This window comes from Heteronotia binoei, chromosome 13, assembly GCF_032191835.1.
Source record: "Heteronotia binoei isolate CCM8104 ecotype False Entrance Well chromosome 13, APGP_CSIRO_Hbin_v1, whole genome shotgun sequence".
In the NCBI taxonomy this organism is placed as follows: domain Eukaryota; kingdom Metazoa; phylum Chordata; class Lepidosauria; order Squamata; family Gekkonidae; genus Heteronotia; species Heteronotia binoei.
In genome coordinates, this window is record NC_083235.1 from 6,277,086 (window position 1) to 6,285,442 (window position 8,357).

Consider the following 8,357-nt stretch of genomic DNA (forward strand, 5'->3'; position numbering starts at 1 on the left):
CTTTCTGGAATCTTAGGCTGGGGGCTGCCCCTCTCCCCCAGGCAACTTAAATCACATGTAGGGTTGCCAAGTCCAATTCAAGAAATATCTGGGGACTTTGGTGGTGGAGCCAGGAGACATTGGGGGTGGAGCCAGGAGCAAGGCTGTGACAAGCACAGTTGAACTCCAAAAGGAGTTCTGGCCATCACATTTAAAGGGACCACACACTTTTTACATGGAAATAATGAAGGATAGGGGCACCTTCTTTGGGGGCTCATAGAATTGGACCCCCTGGTCAAATCTTTTTGAAATTTGGAGGAGATTTAGGGGAGAGGCACTGAGTGCCATGCTGAAAATATGGTGCCTCTATCTCAAAAAACAGCCCCCTTCGAACACCAGATACTCGCAAATCAATTTTCCATTATACCCTATGGGAATCGGTCTCCATAGGGAATAATGGAGTGCCCAGCAGACATTTCTCCCCCCTCCCCCGCTTTCTGATGATTCTGAAGTGGGGGGAGGGCCTCCAAACCGGGCTATCTCCTGCCCCCACTTGGGGATTAAGGCAACGAAATAGAGAAACGCGGAAAAGTGGAGTAGGAAGAAGGTCAAAACCTCATTTTTAGTCAGATAAGCCATTTTCTCCCGTTCTTCCCAGAAACAGTACTTTAGGGTTGGTGGCCAGGTGCCCTGTCTAATTAAATGAATGTAGTATTAGCAACGGTGAGATTGGTGTTAGCTGCACACTGGAAAAGCAATACACTACCCTCTATACAAGCCTGGAGAATCAAGCCTATGGGATTATTTCCTTTTGGGTAAGCTTTTTGCATTTAGTTCTGACATGCAGCCAGAATGCAGTCAAGAGAAGTTTATTGCCCTTTGATTCCCAATAATTTCTTTATCTGATTAAAAATTATATTCTTCCCCAAAAACAAATTTTTATCATGCTCTTATTTACTTTTGAATTGCCTGATGTACATAAGCACTGAGTAGTTATGCCTTTCTGGGAATGCCTGTTCTTCACAGCTAAAAACATTGTAAGATGGTTTGAAACGTTGACTGTTTGAATATATCTGCTTTACAGCTACCACACTGGGGAGGGATGGTGGCTCAGTGGTAGAGCAGAAGGTCCCAGGTTCAATCCCCGGCATCTGCAATTAAAAAGGGTCCAGGCAAGTAGGCGTAAAAAACCTCAGCTTGAGACCCTGGAGAGCCACTGCCAGTCTGAGTAGACAATACTGACTTTGATGGACCGAGGGTCTGATTCAGTAGAAGGCAGCTTCATATGTTCATGGGGAGGGATGGTGGCTCAGTGGTAGAGCATCTGTTTGGTCAGCAGAATGTCCCAGGTTCCATCCCCGGCATCTCCAACTAAAAAGGTCCAGGCAAATAGGGATGAAAAACCTCAGTTTGAGACCCTGGAGAGCGTCTGCCAGTCTGAGTAGACAATACTGACTTTGATGGCCCCAGGGTCTGATTCAGTAGAAGGCAGCTTCATATGTTCATATGTACCTCACGATATTTCCTATTTATCATGTGTTTGCTTTTATGATTCTGGAGAGATCGTGCTGTCCCCTATATGGAAATGCTGCTGTCTCCTGGTTTTGTTTTGCCTGTTGAAAAAACTGAAATAATAATAATAATAATAATAATAATAATAATAATAATAATAATAATAATAATAATAATAATAATAATAATAATAATTCACAAAAATATAAGCCATTTTCTCCAGGGGAGCTGATCTCTGCCAACTGGAGATCAGCTATAAAAGCGGGAGATCTCCAGACCCTACCGGGAGGATGGCAAACCTAAAAGTCAAAATCTCCCTTTAGGATTTGGGAGCACAACGCCATAGAATCCACCCCTCCGAAGCAGCCGCGTTCTCCAGACACAAGAGATCTCCACCGTCTAGTGCAATTCCGGGAGACCTCCAGGCCCTACCGGGATGTTGGCAACCGCGCGAGGGAGCCGGGGCGGGGGGGCCCTGACAGGCGAGCGCAGCCGGGATGCGCGCGCAAGCCCCTCCCCCCCATGCCAGAGCCTTCTCTCCTCCCGTGCTCTCTTCGGCCAATGAGGAAGCGAGCGGGGTGCACGCGCCGGTCGGGAGCCAATGGGCGAGGGCGTCTCATGGAGCCAATCGGGAGCGGCCTGTCGGTCTGCGGGGCTGAGGCAGACGGGCGCGGGGCGGCGGGGCGGAGCAGAAGGGGCTTCCCGCTTCTCTTCGTCCACCTTCCAGCCTGCCAGGTAGGCCGCGGGCCGGGTAAGGGAGGGCGGCGCTGCGGGGGTTGCGAGGGGGCGGGGGAAGCAGGGAGGGGGCCCTGGGGGGGGGACGGGTAGGGCCAGAGAGGGAAGTTAAAGGGTTAAACCGCTTGATTGACTGGCTGGCTGATTGACTGGCTGGCTGATTGATTGATTGGGGTTGTTGTCCAATGGTGAGCTGGTCAACGGCGTCTCACGCCCACCCCCTTCCTTCCAAGCTAGTTGAGGGATCTCAGGAGGTCCCATTGCGATTTTTTTTTAATTTTAAAAATTATGTGTTTTGTAAAAAAACAAAATTTCTCCCTAATATAATTTTTTACATTGTACCAAGCAGTGCAATAAATGCTAAATGGCTCTGCAGTTTGCAGTCAGCATTGTAACTCACAAACCATGAGAGTTCATTGCAGTACCTACCCTTCGCTTTTTTTTTCGAAGCAGTTGTCCAGCTTCTGTTAAGAATTTATAAATAGACAACACGAGTATATTGTTGACACATATTAAAGAAATAAAAAATTAAAAGAAAAATAAGAAATGCAGTTGTTGACTTCGGTATAGTTATAAACTTGCAAAGATCATGCTGCCCTTCTGTAACATTCTCACAGAAATCTTGGTCTATCTGCATTTTTTAAAAAACAAACTGAAATTTAGCGAAGCAGTCTCATCCGGGCTCTCCCCGGCTTTGGTGGAAACGTCTTAGGAACCCTGAGCTGGTTGGAAGGACAGGGTGGAAACGTTTTGGATCAAATAAATCAACGACATGAACCTGGGTTGGAAAACAAGACAAAAATAGATAAAGGAGGTCAATCAAAATGGAGCGAATCTGGATTTCGAAAGCAGCCGCCTCAACAGATTGCAGGTTATCAGAACAGCAGCAAATGGCAAATTTGTACAGGGAAGGGTTTTAAAAAAATATCTAAATATGGCGCTTCCGTGTTCGGAAGTAGTAGACCTGTCAAATAGGTGGATGCTGAAAGAGTGAGGATGCTGAAAGAGTGAGGATGTCAAATAGGTGGATGCTGAAAGACCTGTCAAATAGGTGGATGAACATATATGAAGCCGCCTTATACTGAATCAGACTCTCAGCCCATCAAAGTCAGTCTTGTCTACTCAAACTGGCAGCGGCTCTCCAGAGTTTCAAGCTGAGGTTTTTCACGCCTCTTTGCCTGGACCCTTTTTAGTTGGAGATGCCAGGGATTGAACCTGGAACCTTCTGCTTACCAAGCAGATGCTCTACCACTGAGCCATCGTCTCTCCCAAAAGTGAGCGTGGACCAGCCTCTCCTTTTGCCTTCCGCTTCTGCTTAGGTGACCCACCTCGCAGGGTGGTTGTGAAAATAAAATGGAGGATCATTAATACTGATGTGTTAAGGAAGGGATAAAAAAAATGCATCAAATAGATGACATCAGCTATTCCGAGTGTCTGGATAGGCAGGTGTATAAATAAATTTAGCTGTTTATTGAAAGTCCCGTCTTATGGGTTGTATTGATGCAGTGTGAGAAAAGAGGACTATAAATAACTTAAATAAATACAAGTAACATAAATAAATATTGGGAGAACCCAGCCGTAAGGTCAGGCTGTTGGAGTAAAGCTCCGTGGGCTACTTGTAGTAAAAATTCCAACCCGAGATGTGTTTTTGCTGGCTAGGCATGCGGAAGTGACTTGTTGGGGAGAAAGGAAGTCTAAAAGCAGATTGATGGATAAAAAGGTAAAGGTAGTTCCCCGTGCAAGCACAGTCATTTCTGAATCTAGGGTGACATTGCATCACGACGTTTTCACGGCAGACTTTTTACAGGGTGGTTTGCTGTTGCCTTCCGCAGTCATCTGTGCTTTCCCCCCAGCAAGCTGGGGTCTCCTTTTACCAACCTTGGAAGGATGGAAGGCTGAGTCAACCTTGAGCCGGCGACCTGAACCCAGCTTCCTCTGGGATTGAGCTCAGGTGACTCGTGAGCAGAGCATGGACCACAGTACTGGCTCCTAGATAGATGGATCGTCCCCTTTTAAAATACAAGTGGATTGTTGTAAGGTCTAAGAAAGCTCTGAAATGTCATACAAATTAATAAATTATGGCATTCAAAATATCGTTGAAGATTTGATTTGAGAGGACCGAGAGAGATGGTGGTTTGAGCAAGGTCTGATTTTTAGGTAGACAATTTAGGATTTTGTATTTTATTTTATTTTAATACTATATATAATTTGTTTGCATTTTCGTATGGAAGCTAAGATGTTAAATTTTAATGGATTTCCTAATGTGATTTTCCCTGATTGTTCGAACTATGCCGATGGTTGACTGCAGTAATAAAGACTGATGGAAGCGGATTAACAGCCGTACTTCATTATGAGAGCTCCTAGGAGCTGAATGACAGTGCCTGTAGACTTCCAAAATCAGTTCTTCACTGTCTTGCCTCCGATTTAACCGGGGTGCTTAACATAAGAGTCACATAGAATAAAGGTCAGATGTCTGAGAGCCGCAATGCATGAATGTCAGTTGTCTGAGAGTGGAAGGAAGGAAGGAAGGAAGGAAATAGATGGGGAGGGAGAGGTGGAAGGAAGGCAACTTTAACTTTCAGTGCCAGCTGATTCGGCTGATTTTAAGAGACAAATACCTTCTCCAAGCCAGCCAGTGGGGCAATGGAGCGAAACTATAGGATTTTAGCGTACCTGGAAATCTTACGTACATGTTCTGAACCTTGTTGGTCTTGTTCGGAACCTTGTTGGTCTTCTGTGAATGTATTGTAAAGACTGGGTTCTAGTGATAAATAAGCCTCCAAACTGAAGAAAGACGGATGAAACGTCTTGATATCTAGAACAGATGTCTTTGGAAGGGAAGGAATACTGGAATATTTTTTCTCTTTTGTGATTGGAAAGACTGTTTTTGAACTGTCTTCTATGAATGTCTTTTTGCTACACGCCCTTATCAGTTTAAAGTTCTATGTGCAAGCTTGGTCAGAACACCACTGACCCCGGCATTACGCTATCTTGTTTAAAATTTATGGTGTCTCTTAGCAGTTTTTTTAATTTACATAATGGGGCAATGGAGGCTTCAAGAGCCACGCCGTATGTGTGAAAGAGCCACAGTTTGGCCACCCCTGGATTTAATCTTCCATGCATGTCCTCCATTAAGAATAAAATCATTGAGGTTCAGTCTGGTATTGGATTACTGTACTGAGACCTGGAAGATTCCGGTTCAGTTCTGCACTCAGCCATAAAACTCACTGGATGAGCCAGTTACTTTCTTAGCCTACCCTTCCCTGACGGGGCTGTTGTGAAGTTAAAAAGGGGGGGGGGGGGAATGTATGGTGCTCTGAACTCCCTCGGAGGAGGATAAGTAGTGCAAAATCCTGTTTCCGCCAGAGGTCTATGCAGTTCTGGACCACCCCCCGCCGCAGCAATCTCAGAGAGTATTTGAATATTGTGGTTTTGTTTTAAGAAATGCTCTCTGCCAAGTGTATTTATAATTGCGCAAATCTTCCTGCCAGTCCGAAAGACCAGGGAACAACAATTACGATTAATTTTCAGTTTAAAAAGCATGAAGATTGACGTCGTCTTCCAGTTGTGCGCAGTAGCCTCCAGATACGAATAAGTGGGCTAGGGTGAGAAGCACTCTGGTGGCAGGTGGGGGAAAAAAGTTTCTATTGGATAGTACTTTTGGGAACAATTTAGGAGTTTCCCCCTTTTGTAAATGTCGCGCCTCCTCAGCCAGTTCTTCTTTATTAGTATCAGGAATTGCTTCCCGGAAGACGTAAAGCAAAGTCCGGTGGCAGCTTGAAGACCAACAAAGTTTCATTTTGGGTAGAAGCTTTCGTGTGCGTGCAGACGAGTTTCATTATACCCAGAATGAAACTTTGTTAGTCTCAAAGCTGCCACGGGTCTCAAACGTTGTTCTCTGGCTTCAGACCAAGGGTGGCCAAACTTGCTTCGTGTAAGAGCCACATAGAATAGACGTCAGATGTTTGAGAGCCGCAAGACACGAATGTCAGATGTTTGAGAGCCAAAGGAAGGAAAATGGATTGGGGGGGGGAGGGAGAGGTGGAAAGAAAGCAACTTTAAATGCTTGCTCCAAGTCGCTGGCTCGGCTTGGAGAAATGATTAAACAGACACCTCCGCCGATGGGTGGCGGGGGCTTCAAGAGCCACACAAGATGTGTGAAAGAGCCACAGTTTGGCTACCCCTGCTTCGGACTAACACAAGGGTGGCCAAACTTGCTTATCCTAAGAGCGACATAGAATATACATCAGATGTCTGAGAGCTGCTAGACAGGAAGGAAGGCAGGCAAATAGATGTGGGGAGGGAGGAGGTAGAGAGGGAGAAATAAAGCAACTTTAAGTGCCTTCTCCAAGCTGCTGGCTGGCTTGGCTTGGAGAAGTGATTTAAAGAGATAAATGGTTTCTCCAAGCCAGCCAACAGGGCAGTGGGAACTTTGAGAGCCACACAGCATGTATGACAGAGCCCTGTGTGGCTCCTGAGCCACACTTTAGCCACACCTGGGACTAACACAGTGACCCACTTCAATCTGTTTCCAGAAGACAGTAAGTCATAGATCTGTGATCCCTTCCCCTCCCCAGTCTTTAGCTTTTGGTATTCTTTATATGGATGTGATAAAAACGAGGCAATGATTTTTTTTTTTTAAATAGCACCGTAATAGAATGTAAAGAGTTGGTAGTCCCGTGCTCTAGCTCTTACTCCTGATTTCTCTCTCCCGTGTATTTAGAGAGCCAGTTTGGTGTAGTGGCTAAGCGAGTGGACTCTTATCTGGGAGAACCGGGTTTGATTCCCCACTCCTCCACTTGCACCTGCCGGAATGGCCTTGGGTCAGTCACAGCTCTCGCACAGGTGTCCTTGAAAGGGCAGCTTCTGTCTGAGCTCTCTCAGCCCCACCCATCTCACAGGGTGTCTGTTGTGGGGGGAGACGGTATAGGAGATTGTAAGCCGCTCTGAGTCTCTGATTCAGAGAGAAGGGCAGGGTATAAATCTGCAATTCAATATCATCTTCTTCTACTTCTTCTGTTTGAGCCCGGGGGCACCTTTAAGGCCAACAAAGTTATATCCAAGGTATGAGCTTTTGTGTGCCACTCACGCTTCCTCAGAAGCTCTTCCTCAGAATAAAACTGTTGGCCTTAAAAGTTGCCACTGGATTCCAACTTTGTCCTGCTGTTTCAAACACAGTGCCCCCCCCCCTTGAATCTACCTTCACTTAGTAGTTATTCTAGCATCCCACTTTGGGTCATCCATAGCTCTGGCAGAGGTTGTCCTCGGAAGGGGAGCTGCTGGGAGAGCCCTCTCCAGCCCCACCCACCTCCCAGGGTGTCTGTTGTGGGGGGAGAAGAAATAGGAGATTGTGAGCCACTCTTGAGTCTCTGGTTCAGGGAGAAGGGCGGGGTATAAATCTGCAATTCTTCTTTTTGTTTTTGTTTTGGTTACATGATTTATAGCCCACCTGTCTCACAGGGGACTGAGGGTGGATTGCTCAGCATGAGTTGGTGCAGTCGTCATAATAGTGCATTAGATAAGCAGTGCCTTAGGATTTTAGAAGTCTGGGACCAACCAGAAAGAATTGAAGCAGAGCATAAGTATTCACGTGCCCCATTAAGAGATACAGAAATCACACAAAGAGGATCCTACTTACAACAGGCTTTGCTCAGCAGTGTAGACCTGCTCATTCATCCAAGGAAGTTTGTAAGTCCATTTTCTTCAGCGCAGCCCTGTTATTTGTGCAGAACGGTCCCCTTGAATAAGTCAGTTTTGCATCATTTGTGGGAAGCCAGGGGGGTGGAAGGTCTCCTGACCTCCTGTTTACTTGCGGTATATTCAGGTGGGTAGCCGCTTTGGTCTGAAGCAGGGGTGGCCAAACTGTGGCTCGGGAGCTAGATGTGGCTCTTATTGTGTGGCTCTTGAAGGCCCCACCACCCCATCAGCCAGCTTGGAGAGTGCATTTGTTTCCTTAAATAATTTCTCCAAACCAAGCCAACTAGTGGCTTGGAGAATGCATTTGAAGTTGCTTTCTTTCTGCCTTTCCCTCCCCATCTATTTGCCTTCCTGTCTTGCAGCTCTCAATCATCTGACGTTCCTGTCTTGTGACTCTCAAACATCTGACATTTATTCTTTGTTGCTCTTACGGT